The sequence below is a fragment of the Symphalangus syndactylus genome, chromosome 2, assembly GCF_028878055.3.
Source record: "Symphalangus syndactylus isolate Jambi chromosome 2, NHGRI_mSymSyn1-v2.1_pri, whole genome shotgun sequence".
NCBI lineage: Eukaryota > Metazoa > Chordata > Mammalia > Primates > Hylobatidae > Symphalangus > Symphalangus syndactylus.
In genome coordinates this window covers 26,325,772-26,348,484 of record NC_072424.2, presented here as the reverse complement: position 1 = coordinate 26,348,484, position 22,713 = coordinate 26,325,772, and positions in this window count along the sequence as shown.

The window sequence follows — 22,713 nt, the reverse complement described above, 5'->3', positions numbered from 1 at the left end:
GGATCGGGGCCCGAGTCCATCTGGGCACAGAGCTCTCCCCTCCACCATGCCACTCTGTCTACCTCTTCCCATTGCAACAGCCTCAACTCCTAATCAGGACCAGCCTGATCCTGGCAGGTGGAGGTCAGCAGAAGCACCAGGCTCCATTGAAGCAGAAGGGCAGGTGCCAGCCAGAGGAATGTGGACATGGAAGGAAGGAAATGGAACACACAGAATAAACAGGTGCCCCTCTCGACTGTTCAGGGAGTGCCAGCAACATGAGTTCAGCTGACCCAGGAGCTGTGAGCCCAGGCATCTGCTTCAGTGTGTGTTCCCTGCAGTGGGACGCCAGGTCCACCACCACTATTTGCGCCATCTGGCCTTCGAGCGGCAGAGATTCCACCACGACTTGCAGCTGGGCATGAGCTGAGCAGGTCTCCAGCAGATACCGTTTAACAGGTTCATGGCTCAGTGCTTCCCAAGATGGATTGCTCCAAGCCCCGTGTTCTGGTGCCAGATTTTCTGAAAAGTCAGCTGCAGGTGGTGTCTTATGGTTCCTATCAGCCTTGTAAACGGGACCTGATGTGTAGAGCAACATTTTCCCATCAGGTGCCCATCAGCTGGAGGATTGATTTCACAATCTCTCTCTCTCTCTTTCTTTTCTTCCTTTTAACTCCTTCTACACTTATGCATTTTTATTCTAAACAATCTTTCTCATCAGTTCAAAACCCCATACCCCCTTTGATCTGTTTTCAAACCCAACCTCACATACGTTCTGCCCTCTATCACATACAAACATCAACCAAGAGTGACAATACTCTCTCTTGTCTGATCAGGGTGGTGGAATTTACATCAGCCAATTCAGATCCACCCACCCTTTCCCCTGAAATAGCCCAGAAGGCTCAAGAAGGTCAATGCGATGCCCAGGTTCGGTGGGGGCAGAGAGAAAAAAGGTCCATCTGGGCTGTGATGACCTAGGCCCATGCAGGTCACCATCAAGCCACCCCTAGTCCTGCTTATGAGGGCCCTTTTGGCTTCATGGCCTCTGTGGAATCATCTGCTGTGCCTTTTTCATGTCAGGTGGTGGATACACGAGGCTGTTCAGGGCATGCTTTATCATGACCCATGAGGCAGCTGTTTCTTCTCTGAGGTCCTTTGCCTCCCTGCAAAACAGACACAGCCTGCTCCGCCCTCAGCTCCCACAGATACACCTGGGGATGTGGCTACTTGCCCAGCGCTCAGCCTGGGGGACAGGAAGCCAAGCTCCTCCTGGGGTCTCTCCGTGTCTACGCCTTCCCTGCCCCCCTCCACCTCACATTCCTGCCTGCAGCCCTGAGAATCTTTTTCTGGCCAGCGATAGGGATGGGAGGAGGGTATTCCTCTCATGCATCTCATGTCCTTCAAAATAATTTTTTGCAGACAGGAGTGCTTTTTGTCTGCCTGAAGGTCTGGGCTACTGAAACTCTGAGGCCAGCAAGAATGTTCCTTTTTCATCCCCTTTCTGCCATCACAGGGAGGGGTAGAAAGATGGGAGTCTCCCCGATGAATGGAAGGAAGAGCTCTATGAGGGAAAAAGAAATAGCAATAATAACGACAATCAGATCACGTTTTAAAAATATGGTCCCGCCACAGGTTAAGAGGCTGGGGCTCAGAGACATGAGGTGCCCTGCCCAAAGACACAGAGCAAATGCTTGTGGAAAAATTCGAGCCAGAAATTAGCCTCAGGAATATGAACTATAGGAGAGAATTTTGTTCGGTGGGTTCAGCTGTGAGTGAGAATCACCTGACCTCACATGGGAAATCCAACTTTAAGGAGAGCCTCAGGAAACTGGGAAGCAGTAATTCTATACTCTTTGGAAACCATGTTGCAGGATGAAGATGCTAAGCTCAGAGGGAGTCTGCTTTCTCAGTTATCATTTACAGTCCACCTACTTCCAAAGAAATTGAGGCCACTCTTCACAGGGTCATGGCATCAAGACTAGAACAGATGCCTAGCTCAAGGTTTCTTCCTCTGGAAACCAGCCTGTGGTCTGTCCTCTACCCTGTCCACTCTGTCAGGGGAAAAGTTTTAGCCCTTTTTTTTTTTTTTGAGACAGAGTCTTGCTCTGTCACCAGGCTGGAGTGCAGTGGCACGATCTCGGCTCACTGTTATCTCTGCCCCCCAGGTTCAAGCGATTCCCCTGCCTCAGCATCCCGAGTAGCTGAAAATACAGGTGCGCACCACCACAACCAGCTAAGTTTTTGTATTTTAGTAGAGAGGTGGTTTCACCATGTTGGCCAGGATAGTCTTGATCTCTTGACCTCATGATCTGCCCGCCTCGGCCTCCCAAAGTGCTTTTATCCTTTTTTTTTTTGTGGCCAATTCATTCATGCTCCAAAAGTTATCCAAGAAGCCAGTATGATTGAGAGAGAAATAAAAAAGGAGCCTGTGCCCAGGTGTGACTGCATGAGCAAGAAGTGATGTAAATCAGGGGTCTCCAACCCCTGGGCCACAGACCAGTACCAGTCCACAGCCTGTTAGGAACCGGGCTGCACAGCAAGAGGTGAGCAGCAGGCAGGCAGGCATGACCTCCTGAGCTCCACCTCCTGTCAGATCAGTGGGGCACTGGATTTTCGTAGGAGCGCAAACCCTATTGTGAACTGTGTATGCGAGGGATCTAGGCTGCACACTCCTTATAAGAGTCTAACTAATGCCTGATCACCTGAGGTGGAACAGTTTCATCCTGAAACTATCCCCACCCCAACCCCCGTCCATAGAAAAATTGTCTTCCACAAAACTGGTCCCCGGTGCCAAAAAGGTTGGGAGCCACTAATGTCAATAAATACACGGTCAACCCTCATCTGGTCTAGGGTGTGTGTACGTGTATTTGGAACCAATAAACCAAGCAGAGATGAACCAAATGTACCAACCAATCTGACCAGTAGTTACTCTATTAGTCCTAGGAAAGTATTGGACAATATTATAAATTTTATTTCTGTCAACAACTGGAGACTGGAGATATGCTTAAGAATGTCATATAAGGCCCTACCCTCAGAAAATTCACATTTTTATGGAAAGATTGGCAAAAAACTAGGGAAAAAAAACATGAAAATATATAAAATAATTACATGTGCAGTATGGCATTGAAGAAAGCCAATGAGAGGCTGAGTTAGAACAGGGGTTGGCAAACTTTTTCTACAAAGGGCCAGATCGTAAAGATTTTAGGCTTTGTGTGCCATGCGGTCTCTGTTGCAACTACTCAGCTCTGCCAACGTAACCCAAGAGCAGCCAAGTCCACAGGTGAGGGAATGGGTGTGGCCGTGTCCCAATCAACTTTATTTACAAACTCAGGTTGTGGTCAGATTTGGCCCTGTAGTTTGCAGACCCCTGAGCTACAGTATAATGTTTGTGGGGTGAAATGGGGGCAGAGACCTATGTTACATGGATGGTCACAGAGGATGTCCCCTGAGGAGGTGACATGTAAGCCGAGACTTGAAGGATAAGGAAGTGCAGCCGTGGGGACACAGAGCCCCTGGTAGGGACGAGCTTAGCTGAGTGGAGCATCTGGTGGCAGAACAGGGGTCAGGGGCTGGCAAGGGAGGGGGTGGCAGGTAGTGGGCGTGGTTCACGGGCCCTGCAAAAAGTTGGAATTTTCTTCCAAGTGCAACAGAAAGCTATGGACAGTTTCACGCAGGGGATCGGCAGAATTTGAGTGACTTTTATCTTAAAAATCTCAACTCCTTGAAGCTGCTTTGTAACATACAGACTACCTGGGAGACAAGGACGGCTGCCAGGGCCGGTCATAGGCTTCACGCAGCAGCTGGGTGGGTAGCAGGGCTGCGGTGGCAGCAGGGATGCTGGCCAGAAGTGGGGCCTTTGAAATGTGGTAGGAATCAAGACTCAGCTTGTGAAGGGGATACTCCTGGGCCATCTCCAGATTTCCTGGCTGAACAGGTGGGCAGGGCTAGGGATGCATCATTGCTGAGTGAGGAAGATTCCGATGCCTCAGAGGATGGAGCAGGTCACAGAAAGAGGGGGCTGGACCCTGTCACTCAAACCATCCATGGCTGTTCATTATGTCAGTCAGTCTTAATTGAGCGCCACTGTGTGTCCAGCACAAAGCCTCCTTGTAAGGCCTCACTTGGATGGAGTTGGACAGGTAAATGAGGTCACACGCCTGCTCTCTGTCCACGCTGCTACACCTTCCCATCCCCGAGTTCTCGTCTCAGGCTCCCAGACATCAAAGATTCAGGACAGCAGCAAGGACAGAAGTGGGGGCTGCAGAAGAAGCAGTGACCTGTCCAGCACTGGCAAAGTTGTTGAAGAAGCTAGAAAGTTTTTTAAAGTTTAACTTTTCTATAAAGTAGAACAGTCACCTCTGTGAGCTTTAAGTAAAACCTGAGCCAGATGAACTTACTTAAATGTCAGCCTCCCAGAGAGCGTAAGGTGAGGTTCTTGGCTTGGTTTTTGCTGTTTTTCTGAAAGGAAAGGCTCGAGGGAAGCAGGAACAGCACAAGGAGACGTGGATCCAGGCCTGCGATGCCACAAGGGCACACCCACGGTGGGCTCTAGGCAAGTCACGTGCCTCTGAAGGCCTCGGTGGACCCCTCTATAAACTTGGAGTTGGAGCAGATGCTCTGCAGGCCTTTCTCACTCACCCTAACACCTGGCATTATGCCTGTGCAGTAAATTCCCTTTGTTGGGTGATGTCGTTCACCACAGTTGTGGCCCAAAGGGTCTGTGGCCCTTGTAAATTGTGACCACCTGCACTCTGTCTGGGAGCCATAAATCACAGCACAGGGAGCTGAACGTCCTTTCCTGCTCAAACTCAGGGCCTCCTCGCTGGCAAGCAGAGCCACTTTTGCCCACTAACAGAGTCATCTGGCACAGTGATGAGCGTCTGGTGCCCCCAAGTTTACAATGAGATCCATGGCCCTCCCTCATCAATATGTCTGACCCCCGGAGACATGGACTGAGTCATTTCTGATCTCCCCCCTCTTCTCCGCCAACCCTGCATTTGACCCTCTCTACAGCCTCTTCCCATGAGGTATTTTCATTTATGTGTATGTTGGGTATATTTATTCTGCAGGCATTTATTAAACACCTACTATGTGCCAGATGCGGAATTACGGGCTGGGAATACAGCACAGAGAAGACAGATACATGTGCCCACGAAGAGACCACAATCTGATAAGGAAGCGTGCCTCACAATTGATTCAAAATCACTACTTGGAGTAAGCGCTATGAGGAAGTTAAAATCGGATAGGTGTGACAGAGAAGCGCAGGTGGATCTAGTTTTGATTACGGCAGGGTCAGAGAAGGAAAGGCCAGGGAAGGTCTCTCTGGGGAACTGGCATGTCAAGTGATTAGGAGGAGGACAGATGAAACGAGAGGTGTGGACAGGGCACAGGCACAGGCACAGGCAGCAGGGGAGAAGGACTGGCACATGCCAGACCTGGAAGGTCATGTGAATGGTTTGGGATTTCATTCTAGGTACAGTGTTTCAATGTTGAATGTTATTTATTAAGGGTTTTATTAGATTCCTAGGGCTGCCATAACAAAGTAGCACAAACTGAGTGCTTAAAACAACAGAAACGTATTCTCCCACAGTCCCGAAGGGTGACAGTCTGAAATAAAGGTGTCGGCAGGGCCGTGCCCCCTCTGAAAGCTCCAGGGAAAAATTCCCTCATGCTTCTTCCTAACTACCAGCAGCTGCCCACAGTCCCTGGCATTCTTTGGCTTATAGCAGCACGATACGGTTTGGAGGTCTGTCCCCTCCAAATCGCATGCTGAAATGTGATTCCTAATGGTGGAGGTGGGGCCTGGTGGGACGTGATTGGATCAGGAGGGTGGATACCTCATGAATGGTTTAGTAACATTCCCTTGGTGAGGAGTGAGCTCTTGCTCAGTGAGTTCATGCAGGATTTGGTTGTTTAAAAGAGTCTGGGACCTCCCCAATTCTCTCTCTCTCTCTCTCTTGCTCCCACTCTCACCAGGTGACCTGCCTGCTCCCGCTTCACCTTCTGTCATGACGGGAAGCTTCCTGAGGCCTCTCACCAGGAGCAGATGCCAGCACTCAGGTTCCTGTCCCCCCTGCAGAACAGTGAGTCAATTAAACCTCTTTTCTCCATCAATTCCTCAGTTTCAGGTGTTCCTTTATAGTCATGCAATTGGACTGTCTTTGTGTGTCCTCTCCTCATCTTATAAGAACATCCGTCATTGGATTTAAAGCCCACCCTCATCCAGGATGACTTCAACTTACTTAGAATTACAAGGACTCTTATTTCCAAATAAGGTCACATTCTGATGTTCTGGGAAGACATGAATTTGTGGGGGCGGGGAATCCCTATTCAACCTACTGTAAGATTTTAGGCAAGGGATGGGTATAATGAGATTAACGTTTCAAAAACAGGGTTCTGGTTGGACTGTGAGGAATGGATTCGAGTGAGGAAGAGAGGAAGCAGGAGTGAGCCAGGACACTTGGAGGATGATGGGGGCCAGGCTGGGCTGGGGGAGGTGGAGAGAAGGGATAGATTTGGAATCTGTTTTGGAGGTGGAGTGGACATGATAGGCACCAGATGGATGTGAAGGGTAAAGGAGAGGGGTAAAGATCGCCACCCAGTTGCCTGGACACCATACATACTTTGAGAGCATGAGACAAGCCCCTTCTTCCCCCAGCACAGACGAGGTGCTCACTAAGCACCTGCACAGTGACGGATGGCTCAGGGCAAATACTTCCGGTGCCAGAGCAGGTATCTGAGTTGTAGCACACACGGCCTCTTTCTCCACTTTGCAGCCAACACTTCCAGGCTCAGTCTCTGACTTGGACAGGGGCTTCCACCCAACCAGAGAGGCAGAAGCTGACCTGTCCTCCCAGGTCCTCCCCCAGATCGCCTTCCTCTGTTTTCAGAGCACCCCTGGGGACCTCTGGCTGGCAGGTGGGTGAACGGTTGTTGTTGCCATTTCTGCAGCAACTTAGGTCCAATTTCATTCTGTCCATACCCTCTCCACTCTCCCACCACTGGAGTATTTCATAGTAAATCTCTGACATCATCTCATTTCATCCATAAGTATCTCAGCAGGCAGCTCTAGAGGATTATGACTCTTTAAAAAAAAAGTAATCACAATCCCATTATCACACCTAAACTCATCAACAGTAATTCCAGTCAGTGTTCAATGATCAATTGCCTCAAGAATTTTTTTTTTTTTTACCAGTTGGTTTGTTCAACTCAGCATCCAAATTAAAATCCACACATCGCATGTAGTTTCATTTGACCTGCCCCCCTCAGACCACAGGACCTTCGGGGTAGAAGCCCAGGTTTATGTCTAACTTCACTGGAGCAGAGCTGATATGTGGTAAGTCATTCATAAATCGGGGCTGAACAACAGAAGGAAGAAGGAGGAGAATGCTGGATCCTCAGACCTGTTAAGGATCCTGACAGGAAAGACCCAAAGTCAAAATATGGGCAACAGAAGGAGGTAGCAGGAGGAAATTGAAGTGCAGACATTAAAAGAAATTCTGTCTGTGCTGAAAGCTTCTTTGAAGCTTTGACAAGGAGGAACACTTGCTCTTTGCTCCTTGCCTGCTCTTTGACAAGTAGCCTTGAAGCAGTTTTGTAACCTTAAGAGGAGCCTGTGTCCACCAGAAAGTGGAAAGCAGTGGTTTTTGAGAAGTGGCCCAGGGAGAAGAGAAAAGCCCAAAGGCACATACACATGTGTGCACACATACACAGGCACACTGGCACACACACACATACACAGAGGTCAGCAGGCTGCCTGTGATCTGTGCTTAAGACACTGCCACTACAAAAACTCAGACCTGAATCTGCTCAAGACTCCCGATTCAAGTTCTAGGTTATAGGAAATACAGGGGACAGAGGAACATGCTAAACAGGTCCCCAGGGATACAAACAGCAAATGTGAGGTATGGAAACCACAGAAGAGATGACCAGATTGTGTAAACAATTACATTGTAAGGAAAGAAAGAGGGAGAGAAACTATAGTTCAAATGAAACTACTTGCAGTGTGTGGACTTTATTTGGATCCTGAGTTGAACAAACAAACTGGTAAAAAAAAAAAATTGAGGCAATTGGTCATTGAACACTGATTGGAATTACTGTTGATGTGCTTAGGTGTGATAATGGGATTGTGATTTTTTTTTTAAAGAGTCATTATCCTTTAGAGCTACCTGCTGAGATACTTATGGATGAAATGAGATGATGTCAGAGATTTACTATGAAATACTCCAGTGGTGGGAGAGTGGAGAGGGTATGGACAGAATGAAATTGGCCCTAAGTTGGTGACTGTTGAAGATGGATGTTGGGATCTTGGTACTTTATTATTCTCTCCACTTTTGTACATGTTTGGAATTTTCCATGTTGAACAGAAATTAAAAACAAAACAAAACAAAACAAACAAAAACAAAACTCTACCCAGGGAACTCCCAGCTCTACCACTGACTGGCTGAGGCCCTCCCAACCATTCCTGGCTTCCCTGAGCCTCGGTGTCCCCAGGGGTAGGGGCTCCTGCCTTGCAGGGAGTAGTGTCTAGCAAGAACTCCATCCCTGTTCATTATTTCTGCTATTTGTTTATGAGTGTTTACTCTCTGTTTCTCTTGGGACGGTCTCAAAGGAGCATCAAATTAATGGATTATCCTCCAACAGGGCGCAGGTATTTTTTGCTTCCTCCAAGAAGCTTGCTTGATACCTGACTCGGCTGAAGTGGGCGTCTTCCCAGGATCATCCTGACACTCTGCAGGGGCATCCCCCATTAGACTGAGCTGTCCTCGGCACCTAGCATGCCGTAAGCACTCAGTAAGTACTATTTGACCAACCAAATGCATGAACTCTGCATCCCTGGCTTTTCAGGACCCCACTTTACTGAAAGAACTCCAAAAGATATGATGCAGAAATCTGCCTTCTCAGCATTACTCTGTCTCTGCTTTGCTGTGTGGCCCTGAGCAAGAATCTCAACCTCTCTGAGCCTCTTAAGTCACTCTTCCTGATGGCCATGCTGTGATAGGAAATGGATGGAAATCTGAGCATTGCCCATTGCCTCCCAGTTTCAGGTGCATCTGCCTTTGTAACACAATATTGCCTGGGGGCGAGGCCTGTACTGAAGGGAACTGCCCAAATGCCCAGCCCGAAGCAGCTCCCATGGCCTCAGCTTGAAAGGTGCCACCACATCCAACCCACCCACCTCCCCTCTCTGCTAGATTCCCTCGTGGTCCACAGAGACTCTGCACCAAGTCCTCGGTCTCTCAATGACTTTCATCAATAAGACTCTCATTGTGATAAAAATCACTCACCGATGACATTTAAGAACAAATAGATTAACATTTCAGACAAGCCCATAACACAACAAACCCCATGAGGGATCCGTTTCAGACAGGGCAATTGGCTGCTAGAAACCACCAAGTAAGCGACGTCCTCTGACTGCCAGAATTGCAGCTTTAACAGCTGGGAGAAGAAAACACAGCCTGCCAATGTGATTTTACCAATGGTCCAGCATGCCTATAACCCATGTTAGTATGGCTGAAAACCCACACAAGAACTTCGGGCAGCTCCATACCCAGGTGAACAATATTCCGAGATGCTGGCGGTGACAATCACATGAACTGCAACTTATGCAGATTATGACACCTGCACCTGCACCTGCAGCTGTGGAGACCTTCATGGATCCTGCGGGGTACACAGGCCCCCAGCAGCTCTGAGTCCTCGGCCCAGGACACAGAGGAAAGGCCCAGCCCAAGGCTGTGGCTGAACAGTGTCTGGACAGAAGGGCACAGCTGTTTGGGGGGATCTGATGGCCGGTCCCCCTGGATCCTCCAGAGAGCTTCGCAGGCGATACCACAGCTAAAGGCCAGAATGGAATAAGGAAAACATTTCCCCTCTGTTCCCTGGCCCAGAACAGCCTAGAGGAAAGGGCTTTGGGGGCCAGGAGCAGAGCCAGCTTCCTGGGTTGGTTTCCTAGTTCTAGAACACTGGCAGCCCAGGTGGCTACTGGGCCAAACCCTTGTTTAATGTGGCTCTCCTGTGCCTGTCTGAATCCTTCCCCAAGCTTCCAAGACCAGCTCACTGCCCTCTCCTTCCTCTACACCCAGCATCCCCAGCCTCCAAGCTCTGCTCTGATCCCATTTTGCACACCAGCTGAGCCTTCTCACCCACTTACTGTTCCCGGGGCTCTACTGCCACTCTGCATAGCAGCTGCCAGGGCCAATGCCCAGCATGCACACAGGTGCAGTGGATTTGAGGAGTACCTACTCAGTACTCTACCTACCTCAGTACCTACCCTGAGTACCTACTCAGTACCTACCCTGTACTGTAGTACTCAGTACCTACCCTGAGTACCTACTCAGGGTCCAGTGAGGCCCTAAGGAAATAGAGAATAAACAAAATACGCAAAGACAAGCTCTCTTCCCCTAGCAAACTCTCCCTCCAGGGAGGAGGCCATAGGAACCAGAGGCTCCAGGGCAGGCAGACCCAGCTGCACATAGCAGCTCAGGAGTCCCTCTGGTGCTCATCACAGCTGCCTGAAGTCCCCAGGTCTAGCTGGAGGTCCCACAACCAAGGGCTCATGCTGGCAAGCATGGGGCCAGTGTTGGGTTGGGAGATACCCAAGGAAATGCAGCCCCATTGGAGCAGCAGAGGGGAGCAGGGAGCTCAGGGGATGCAAGGCAGAGGATTCCAGGTACAGGGTGCTTCTGAGGCCCTGAGATGCCCCAAACCTCTTCCATTCTCAGCTGTCTTCCCAGCCAGGTCCCAAAACTCCAGGCTCCATTGCAGGGTGCTGGCGCCCTCTAGGGGACAAAATGGCAGGTGCCCCCCGGCTCCTCTACTGAGGAAGGAGGATTCAAGTTCCCAGGCAGGCACCAGCCCAGGGCAAGACTGTGCAGTGCAGGACACTTGCTTCCAGCCCCAGCGTCCCTCCCCTTGTCCCTTCTCAGCATTTCCCCCTTCTTCCCACAGATCTCAGACACAAAGCCACGCATTCTCCCTCCCGCTCTTCCCCAGTTTGCTTTGCCAATCTTATGTCTACCAATGTGTGAAATTCACACTGTAAATGAATAATAAGGGATAATATGGTGGGTTTTTTAGGTGCAGCTGGCACAGTTTCTGTTAGGAGTGAAGTTCCAATATGGTGATTTAGACATTAAAGAGGTATTTCTAGGTGGCATGTGAGGCACCGCTTTCCCCTTCTGAGAGGAAGTAGGCCTCTATACCATATGACTTGAAATCAGGAGCATTCCACTTTTCAAAGGCCAAGGTATAACCAGTGGACCCTATAGGGGAGTGAGGGGGATCCTGAGCTCACTGCCTAAGCAACATCCGAGACGAGTAAGTGGGCTTGGAGTCCCCTAGGCACAGCAATGGAGGGCAGAGGAGAAAAGCAATGACTCGCCCTCACCCTCACTCTGCAGCCACTGGAGGCATCCCTAGGTGCTCCCAAGACAGCAGGTGGCATGTGGCAAGAGAAGCCCATCTAGGCCCATTGGCACCCATTTCTCCAACAATATCAAATCCCTATGCTTGTCAGAGAGGCCACTTCCCCATATCCCAGGAAAAGCTTTTTAAGAGACACAACAGTGAATCAAGCACAGTTCCTGCCCTCGAGGAGTTGGGAGGCCATTCATCGAGTGTCAGATCCAACTGCCAATCTCACACTGCCCCTCCTGTGCTGTGCTGCACTAGAGCTGTCAAACACATCACACTTTACCTCCCAGACTGTACCCCTCAGAACCTCTCAGAACCCCTCCCTCACTGTGCTCTGGAGGCAGCTGTCCTCCACCCCACCCCAAGCCACTGGAGTTTACCTTGACACTGTGCCCTATCCCTGTATGGTGGAGAAGGCCTGCTCACCGGTCTCCAGAATGCCCAAATCCACCCACTTCTCTGCGTCCCCACCCAAGCTACCAGCATCTCCTTCTGGACTATGGTTTCCTTTCCTCCCCTTCCACTCGGGACACTGTATACAGATCAGCAGAGGGGAAAAAATGCACTTTAAAAAGCTTGAGTCTTCATTACTTCCCTTCAACAGCTTCCCTACCTGGCCCTCTGGCATCCCTCTCAGCTCAGATGCTGCCTTCAGCCTTGATATGGTTTGGCTGTGTCCCCACCCAAATCTCATCTTGAATTGTAGCTCCCATAATTACCATCTGTTGTGGGAGAGACCCGGTGGAAAATAACTGAATAGGGGCAGTTTCCCCCATACTAAGTCTCACAAGATCTGAAGGTTTTATAAGGAGTTTCCTCCCTCGCTTGGCTCTCATTCTGTCTTGTCTGCCGCCATGTAAGGTGTGCCTTTTGCCTTGATTGTGAGGCCTTCCCAGCCATATGGAACTGTGAGTCCATTAAACCTCTTTTTCTTTAGAAGTTACTCAGTCTCAGGTATGTCTTTGTCAGAGGCATGAAAACGGACTAATACAAGCCTTCTCTCAGCTTCTCCACCAGCCCAGTCTCTTCCCGCCTTAGGGTCCTCCTCACGCCATCCCCTCTGCCAGGGCAGCCCACTCCCACCCCACTAGCCTCTTGCCAACCTGGCTGTTTCTCAGTCTTGAGGCTTGGCTGAAACACCACCACTCAGAGGAGCCTCCCCAGCCGGCACCCCACAACACACAACCACAGCACCCATGGGTTCCCCACACTGCCCTTGTGGCAAACTGTGATTGTTTTCCTTACACTGTTTACCTTTAGGCCCATCTCATCAGCTGGAATGGAAGCTCAAGGAGAGTTGAGATGTTGACTTCATTCACCATTGTATCCCTGGCATCTTGCCACACACAGTAGGTGCTCAGCAAACATTAGAATGAAAGAATAAATGAAAGGGCCCAGCACCATAGAAGCAATGCAATGAGGGTTCAGAGGAGGAAGCAATCACTTACGGGTTGGGGTGGAGAATAAGATTTGAACATGCAGAGGTGAGGAATAAGAAACTGCAGAAGCAAAGGCACGGGGTGGGGTGTGCCTGAAAAAGCACTGAGTGCAGTGAACAGGGAGGGCCAGGGAAAACTAGGTGTTCTTGGAGGGCTCTGACAGTGATTGAAGGAGGAGCAGAAAGGCTCAGGGAAGTTGGGCTGCAAGGCAGAGGTGGGCAGAGAAACTGGAGAGAAGGCGATAAAATCAGCAGAGACAATTTGACAGAGTGACCAGAGCCTGGAACAGCACAGGGGACGGGCGGATGTGAAACCCAGGCAGAGGTGACAGGGCCTGTCTCCTGGCAGGGGACGGGCTGCCTGGGGTCCCCATCAATCCACATCCCTGTGCCTCTAGGCTGCAGACAGGAAACAGAGGCTAGATGGAAACCTTGGGCTCCCTGAGCCATGCCCATTGCTGCCACTTTTACCCCACTTCCCACCCCATCTGCATTTCTGTCTCTCCTTTCCTTTCCTCCACTTGAAGGATCCATCCTGAGGTCTCATTTCTGGCCGTCAGTGATAAGCTGCAGTTGCTAAGAAGCACCCCAGGAGGTGTCCACCTGGTCCCAGGGTCTGGGCGGAGGCCACACCTTTTTTCCAGTCCTGGGCCTGGTACCCCTTGATGAAATCTGACCGCCATCTAGTGGACAGAGTTGGAATGCGCAGTGTGGCCACACCCTGCATCCTGGTCCAGGCAGGGCCTGATGCAAGCAAATTAGCATCGGGAAATTCACGACCAACAGGAAGGCTGAGGAGGCTGGTGAACCCAAAACCACTAGTCCCGCACACGGATGCCCCTGTTTACGCGGTGGTTTCAATATGCCGGCCAAAGGAGCCAGTGGGCAGGCAGGGGTAGACAAGCAGTGGCTCCTGCAGAAAGTGTGCAGACTCATCTGGAAAAGGGCAGGCCTCTTAGCAGAGCTAATGTGTATAAAGCGTTTACCATGTGCCACACTGGTGCTAAATGCTTCATGCATGCTCATTACTTCATTTGATCTCCTATCAGGTGGAAGTGACTAAGCAAAAAGCAGGCACAAGGTTCATGTGGCTAGTAAGTGCAGAGCAGGGATTTGAACCCAGGCACCCTCAGCCAGATTCTGAATCATAAAGCTATAAACCCCTGGACAGTAGTCACATGCAAAGGCAGTTAAGCCAGAAGGCATTTAGGTAGGAAGCTGCCCCCAGACCATGCACCAGACTCTATCTGCTCGAAACTCTCGTCTGTTGGTAGTTCAGAGCTCTGTACTGGAAGAAGGCTGTGAAAATGGACTTGCCCATGACCTTACAGGTTGTGGCTTTCTATTATCCTGAGGCCCCTGACGTGAGATTGGCCCACCCATCACACTCAACAGCAGTGTGTGCCTCCCCACTTCAAATAGTTATAGCCCCTTTACCCTGGAAGGGGTGGGTTTAATTCCTAAGGCAGACACATGGGTCCTGGGAAGCGGGCTTTACTTTTTTTTGGTAAAGTCCCACATTCTAGTGCATTACCTTCCTTCTCCTTCCCCTCATCTCGAAACCCATATCCAAATGTATTGGTGGGGGGGTACTTAGTATACCCATATCATGAAATCCAGACATCCAGGAAGGAAATCAAGGTCAAAGAAACTTGAGGTTCAGTGGGAGGAGTTGGAGTTTGAGTGCCCACAGACCAAGCTTCCCCTAAGAGCTTGAGGAGTTTCCCAAGACCCACTCATTCTGCTTCTCTATCTGTAAAATGGGAAGTGGCTAGTCGTGCCTGTAAAGCTGTTAGCCCAATGACTGGCAATTAGTTCTTGCTCAATATATATTACTTTACCTTTACCCTGAAAAAAAACAAATTGTCCATCTGCTTTCTTTTTTTCCATTTTAAATAAAGATAGGCATTTGGAGACATTGCTTTCTATTTTGGAAAAAAGAAAAGTGTATGTCCAATAATTAACAACCCCTGACCCTTGGTGTGAGAACCAATTGGGTAAGGGGAGTGTGGCACATGAAAAGACACACGCCCCATCCAAATGCTCTCTGTTCACTAGCAACCCCTTACTCCACGCTGGAGCACAGACCCAGGGCCGTCAGGTCTTCTTACAGATTTAACAAAAGCTAGAATTTTACAGAAAAATTTTCTGACATCTGAAGCATTGACCTCATTTCTTTGAAAATTTAAAGTTATCAAAGTAGCTTTAAATAACTAAAGCTACTTTAATTATTTACAGTAGCTTTAGTGATGTGATGTGATGGGTGGGCCATCTGTCTGGAGCCCACAGGTCACCACTATGTGTGGCCACGCACAGGATTCGCATATTATCACTTAAGAGTTTTGTTAAATTTCACTGTTGGGGTCAGGCACAGTGGCTCATACCTGTAATCCCAGCACTTTGGGAGCTGAGACAGTCAGATCACTTGAGGTCAGGAGTTCGACCTCAAGTCGAGGCCTGGAGGCCTGGCCAACATGAGGAAACCCCATCTCTACTAAAAATACAAAAATTGATCGGGCATGGTGGCGTACACCTGTACTCCCAGCTACTCAGGAGGCTGAGGCAGGAGAATCACTTGAACCCAGGAGGCGGAGTTTGCAGTGAGATGAGATTGCACCACTGCACTCCAGCCTGAGTGACAGAGTGAGATTCTGCCTCAAAGAAACAAAAAGCAAAAAACAAAACTGTCTGGTGAACTGTTGAAGGGATTCCTGTCCCCACTCTCTGGTTCTTGGCCTTCCTTCAAGGCTCAATTAAAAACTAACTCTGATATAAGACCTCCCTCAATCACCATCCAAACCTCCAACTACAATATTGTTAGGTAACTTTTCTTGGATAAAGTCCTGTGTCCCCTGAGAGCCAGAGGGCTGCCCCAGGTGAGGCCATGGTTGGCCCTTTGAATCTTCTGCTTTCTCTAGGCTCCGTGAATGTGGGTTGATGATGGTAATAACCCTCCCCAAATACCTCCCACCCTGAATCCTAATCTCTCTAAGCACATTTGATCATCTTTCTTCCTGGCAACCAGCAAAGGAACCAGGGCAGTATTTCCAGATCATTCCTCATCACCAACTTCTGGCAGGGACCTCAAACCTGGAATTAGAAATATCAGCTTCCCTCTCTCTCCCTCTAATTGTTCCGCAACCTGGAGTGACACTGAATTGGTTAGTGCAACTTAGCAGTCTTTGGAAACACTAGCTGTTGACATGGCTTTGTGGCTCAGCATCTTTTTCTGTTTTTTTTTTTTTTTTTGAGATGAAGTCTCTGTCGCCTAGGCTGGAGTACAGTGGCGCGATCTCGGCTCACTGCAGCCTCTGCCTCCCGTGCTCAAGCGATTCTTCTGCCTCAGCCTCACGAGTAGCTTAAATTACAGGCATGCGCCACGATGACTGGCTAATTTTCATATTTTTAGTGGAAATGGGGTTTCTCCATGTTAGCCAGACTGGTCTTGAACTCCTGATCTCAAGGGATCCACCTGCCTCAGCCTCCCAAAGTGCTGGAATTAAAGGCGTGAGCCACTGCGCCTGGCCAGTTCAGCATCTTGTCTGATGAATAGTCATGAGGCCTGTCTTAATTTGGGTCTCCCTAAAAGCTGCCAGAGAGACAAGAGTTTGGCTGCAAGTCATTTATGTGCGAGCTGATGCCAGGAAGGCCAGTTAGGGACTGGGACAGGGAGACACAGAGGGGAAAAGCCAAGAAAGAGGTGCTCATGAGTAGGTCACTGATGAGGGCAACTGGAGCATCATCCCACCCACAGGGACCCTCCAAAGCATGCCCTTGAGGGGCAGAGAAGGTGGGCTGTTTATCCCCCAGCTCTCACCTCTGAGGTGTTAGCTCCCAAGCACCAGAGGCAGAAACCAAGAACATCCTCCACAGAGAGACCCAGGAAGAGAGGGGGTGCAGGAACATCCGCATCTGTCCTCCAGGGTGGCTGAGGGGAGAGAGGTAGGGCCTACAGAATCTACTGCAAAACTCTGCCTCAAAAGTCCAATTCTGTGACCGAAGCCCACCTTTACACCTAAATTACACTGCAAAGCACCTCACACTGGTTCAGCAGGTTTTCCTAACGCTCCCGCGCTAGACATGGGGTCAGTCATTGTTATTAGCCCTAATTAACAAAACGGAGAGATCAAGTGTGTGCCCGAAGTCATATAACCAATTACTAACTCTACTTTGCAGACTCGATGACCTTCGTATTACTAAAGACCTTGCCAGGGGCTACTTTAAATAGCAAAGCATTTAATCCTTTAAAATCATGTTGTAATTTTTAAAGTTGATTTCCTTGGAGCTTTTTGGGAATTCACCTGGTGTGGGGTATCTCCTGTCTCTGTGTGCCTGGCTTGGCTACAGTAACTCCATATTCAGTATCTACCAAGTCCTAGCCCCTCACAATGCCATGAGACCCAAATGTCTTTTTGACAGTTACTCTTTCAACCTCTACATTTCACCATTATGTAAAATTATTTCTTGGGCCCTGACAAGATTTTATCTTTAATAAAACTGAATTAAAACAGCAAGCACAGGCATACCATTTCAGCTGACCCTCCTGGTTCAAAAGATTAGAATAAAGAAGTGCAACGAATTGTCACAAAGAGAAAGAACTAAATGCAAGGTTGTTGCCAATAAAAATTAAGTTTCATCCTGACCAGAAACAATGATTGTGTTCCATTGCCCATTTTAGATATACTCTCCAAATTTAATTTCTTGCCTTGTGTCTGCAGTGAGAGGGAACTTCTATGGGAGAATGTTAAGGAGGCTAGAAGCCTCCTACAAAACAGATTGTACAAAAATTCCTGGCAGGGCACGGTGGCTCACGCCTGTAATCCGAGCACTTTGGGAGGCCAGGGGGGGTGGATCATGAGGTCAAGAGATTGAGACCATCCTGGCCAACATGGTGAAACCCCGTCTCTACTAAAAGTACAAAAATTAGCTGGGTGTGGTGGCACGCGCCTGTAGGCCTAGCTACTCGGGAGGCTGAGGCAGGAGAATTGCTTGGACTTGGGAGGCAGGGGTTGCAGTGAGCCAAGATCAGGCCACTGCACTCCAGTCTGGGCGACAGAGGGAGACTCTATCTCAAAAATAACAACGAAAACAAAATCCTGACCCGGAGGCAGAAAGACACTTTGTGTAAAAACAAACAAATGAAAACACAGCTTGTAGTTTAGAGCCTTAAAGCATGATGTAGTTTTGGCCCTGTTAATATCATTACTGTCCCAGGATTGCAGGTTTGGAAGTGATCCATTCGGTGTCTTGGAGGGGAGAGGTCTCTCCTGACTGCAGAAGGAGGGGGCCAGGACCACAGCCTGCACGGTGAGGGAGGACAGGGTGGAACTGCCACCTGTTTCCTCAGCCACAAGAGAAAAGTAAGTTTTCCAACCCAGTGAACACAGTGGGAGACTTCAAAGTGAACCTGACTAAAGCTCGCTTTGTGTTCAAAACACTTCCCAAATAAGTTCCATCTCTAGATTCTGTTTCAAAGTTAGTTGTTCTCTCTTCCAGACATGGACCCACCATGTGGGATGCTTAGAGAGTGGATGCTAAGTGACTCCACTGAGCATTTGTAAAACACAATGCTGAAGATCAAGTTGGAAAACCAGCCACACCACTTGCCAACACCATGACCCTGAGAAATTGCTCACATTCAGGTTACTATTAGGGTTGTTTAGGACCATGATCAGCATGGTGTCTGGAGCATACAATAAAAATACTACCCTATGCTAAGCTGCTGAGTGTGGCTCTGTGCCATAACAGATTTGCAATAAGCGGTAGCACATTCTGGCTATTTTCAACCTCAAAGACTCCCCTCCTGCTCAACTCTGTGCAAGAACATTTTAAGAGATCTTCAGCAAAGCCCTTTGCTCACTTTCTCTTCCCCCATCCTGAGGATGTTTTCCTAAGCACTGTTTTCCCTGTGCTTTTGTCAATTGCTCCTAGATGAAGGTTCCTTGGGTTTGCAAACTCCAGAAAGAAGCATGTCACAATGATCAAGAGAAAATGTGAACTCTGTGTTAACAGTCTTTAGCAAACTACTTCACCCCTGAGTCTCAGTTTCATCGCTGGTAGGATGGGGCTAATAGTATCCACCCCAGAGGACTAAGATGATACATACAAAGTGCTTAGCACAGTGCCTAATAATAGAAGCACAAGTCAGTCCTAGATATGTCTGCCACACTGTTTTGCTGGAGCCAATTAACTTCCGTCCAGTCCACATCATTATGCCATTTGCCAAGCTTCACATCAAACACATGCATGATTCGACTTTGCTGCAGGAAAACTTGGTCATTTTACTGACTTGTCCATGTTCCATTTGGCTGGTGTTGACTGGACTGTGTCAAACAATGTTGCTTCTGGTCTAAATTCTATCAACTTACTGTGTGAGCACTGGTAATCTTCTCTTCTGTAAAACTTGGAGGCAGAATATTAGGTGACCCTTAATTTCCCTCTGAAGGATGCATAAGCTTCCTCAGAGCTAAACTCTCTATCCTATGATTCTTTGACATCTTAAAAAGACTGGCTGGGGAGAGACTGCCCCTCCTGGCACTAGCCAATTCTTAGAGACAGCAAAGGACTCAGCCAGGAGCCTACTTTGATATACACACTAATTAATCCAGAACCATTCCTTCTCAATCTGGCCTATACACCCTCGTAAGCAATATTCCTCTACCTAACTCATCCCAGGGACTGATACCAGAAAACTAGGGACCACTCCTATAGTTCAGAGCCCAATGAAATTATCCAGACTATTCAATTATCAATCCTAAACAGTTCACAATGCCCTGCCCTGCCTTTCCCTCAGAAGCATCAATAAAGGCTCTGACACAAGCCCCCACCTCGCTCCTGTCTTCTGCCTCCTGACCACCCCTGTGTCTTTCCCATGTGGCCCTGTGTGGTGTGTCCCACGCCTCCTGTCTCTACGACCTGTGACTATAACAAATTGTGTCTCTTCTGTGGCCACACCTGACTGGCCATCACATGAAAGCATACAAAACACACACAGTTGTTTCACACTTGCCGGCCTACAAAACACTTCCGCCTTCATTAAACCTAATTTCATCTTCAAAAATCCACTGTGCATTTGCTCCTATGCCATATGGAGAACAACCATGTCCACAGAAGTGATGTGACCAGCTCAGAGTCTGTATGCACACAAGAAAGCCAGCTCTCAGTCCTAGATTTACTGACCAAGGGATCAGTTTAAAGGACTGTGTAAAGCTCACACATAGAATTCAACTCGGGCAAGCCTCCTTTTCATAGATTGAGGGCTGAGAAGCACCTCAATGCCAAACTTTGTGGTGTAAGTCACCCAACTGCATGGGAGCTATGCCAGCATCTACAGAGATGGCTAGGCAATGACAAGGCTCAAGGAGCCATTTCCCATTGTAGAAAGAAACATCTCCAGGTACATAAAGGATCTAAGCACTGTTACCTGAAAGCCCAGCTCTGTCCCGTTTACTTGATCACTTTAACACATCCTGGAGGAAAAGCCACTTTAGAAGGGCGTTTATCACCCATGCCTTCTCCCTCGTTTTTACTTCCGGAGTATGCTGTGTAGAACTGTGAAATGCCCGATTGTGCCAAGTGTCTAGAGCAAGGGTGCTCAAACATCATGTGTATCACAATCACCTGAGCACTTTTTAAAATACATATTGCTGGTCTCCGGGTTGGGGCTCAAAGTAGTTGCATTTCCAACAAATTGCCCAGGTGATACTGAAATTGCCCAGGTGATACTGAAATTGCCCACGTAATACTGAAATTGCCCAGGTGATACTGATGCTGCTTGTCTGGTAAGCACACTTGAAAATCACTGGTCTAGACAGAGCCACCGTATTCCATGGCTCCTTAAAATCCTCACTGTGGGCCCCGTGCTGTTCTACTTTTCCCTTGTTAGGCGAAGGGAGTCAGCACTCTCTTCACCACCACGCATGCCTAGAATCATGAAATAGAAGCGGGATGTTTGCCCACCATTTCAACAATGGAGAAATAATAAAGCGGGTAAATTGGGCTTCGAACCCTCCAAAAGTAGGAGAAGAGATGGGCTTTGTAGGATTCTCTCTCTGACAGAGATTACTTGGGGACAATTGGGCTATTTCTGAGCTCTCCCCAAGAAGTGCTAAGACTGGTTCAAGAAGCAGAAGTTAGATGTTTTATAGTGCATAAACATTTCCTTACAAGTAAACTCAAAGACTTAAAATTCTCAGGTGATAAAAAGCTGAATATATATTCTTAAGGTAGCTTCGTTCTCAATTCCAGCAGGATTCCTTGTCACTAGCAGCTGCAGAGCCCATGGATACAGCAACCATATGGTCTATTATGCACACCTAGACTCTTCTAAGAGTCAAAGAGGGCATTGTTAATAATTACAAAGAAAAAAGAGGGTATGGGCATAGGATTACCCCACCAGTAAGGAGTGAGAAACAAGGTGAAATACACACTCAGGCATGCTACCTCTGCTCTTGCCTTAAGGAGTCACCTCACTTCTACTAAGTTCTGTATGAAGTATCTTGGCTATGTAGGTTGGGAACTTTCAGCAGGTGGTTGAGGGTGTGTCCACTTGTGTTCTTTCCTTTCTGATTGTCCACCAACCTGCAAGACAAAAGAGGCAAGATGTTTTCCCAGAGGGCTGGAAATTGCGTTTGTCCACTCATTTACTCTAATCACCTGTCATAGGTAGCCCACTGCCAGCAGCAAATGCTAGTTTGTTTTGATACACACTTTCTTTGACATGGGCACAGGAGTGAGTCAGATGTCAAAGGCTGACCCAGACGTGTTCATTGCCTAGTTAAACATCACCAGTCTTCATCAGATACTTGCCTCAAGCTCTAGTCCTGCCTAAGTCAGGTGACCAAGGTTAGCTTTCTCTCCCCTGGGGACTGCCTACTAGCTCCTCCTGGAAGGGGCACCTTGAAACTGGTCCTTTCATGCTTCTTTTTCCTAGGTCAAAAGATACAAACTGGCAGTTGGCAAGATAGAAATGGCCTGGAAAGGCAATTTACTTGATTCATATATGTTGTTGGACCATAGTGTAAAAATTAGATGCTTTCACATAAAAATACAAATTCCAGATTATATTGAAAACATTTTTTTTTTTCAAATCAGAGGATCAGGCAACACCACCAGGACTATCTGGTAAGGGATGGGAGGCAAGGAAGTGTTGGAGAAGCACGGAGTCGTGACGGTAGACAGGAGACAATAGGGCCATGGAAACTGAGGGGGCAAGAGAAGCCAGGTAGGGGTGTCAACACCACAAGTGCCCTTGTACATGTCAAGGAGGTATGTTGGAATTTTACTAGCTAGGCGTGTAGAAGACAGCAAGGGCTTAAAAAGGAAAATGATAGGACTAAAATTAGAGAGTAGACTAAACAACAAGAGATGAGACTTCAAAATTAACATCCACTTACCTAGTGGCTGTAAAAGTTAGAATTTAGCTACAATAAAAGGAAGGTAACCTCTGGCAGCAGCAAGAGAGTTGCTAATGCAAAGACTGAATGTGTCAGAGTAAGGGCACAGTCACGGCAACATCACAGAGGGAATCAAAAGCGTTCAAGTAGAAAGTTTAGGGAGAGAGGCTGGCTGGAGAACGGATGGGATGGTCTTGGGCGTCAATCAGTTTCACAGCCACATCATGCATCCAAAGGACACGGACGTCATCAGCAGGCACACATTTACCACGGTTCCCAAAAGGAACACTCTGGAGATCAGGCTGTATTTGAGAACTTTGAAAGAATCCACAAAATCTGTGCTCTGATAAAAGAAATAATATTCTTGTCAAAAAAGTAAACTAATATTGTTTGAGCAACTGTGATAAACTAGTGGAGAAAATACTTTTTATAAACTTAAATATGTAAAAATACAACAAAAAGCACCAAGCTTAAAGAAATCTTTATAAA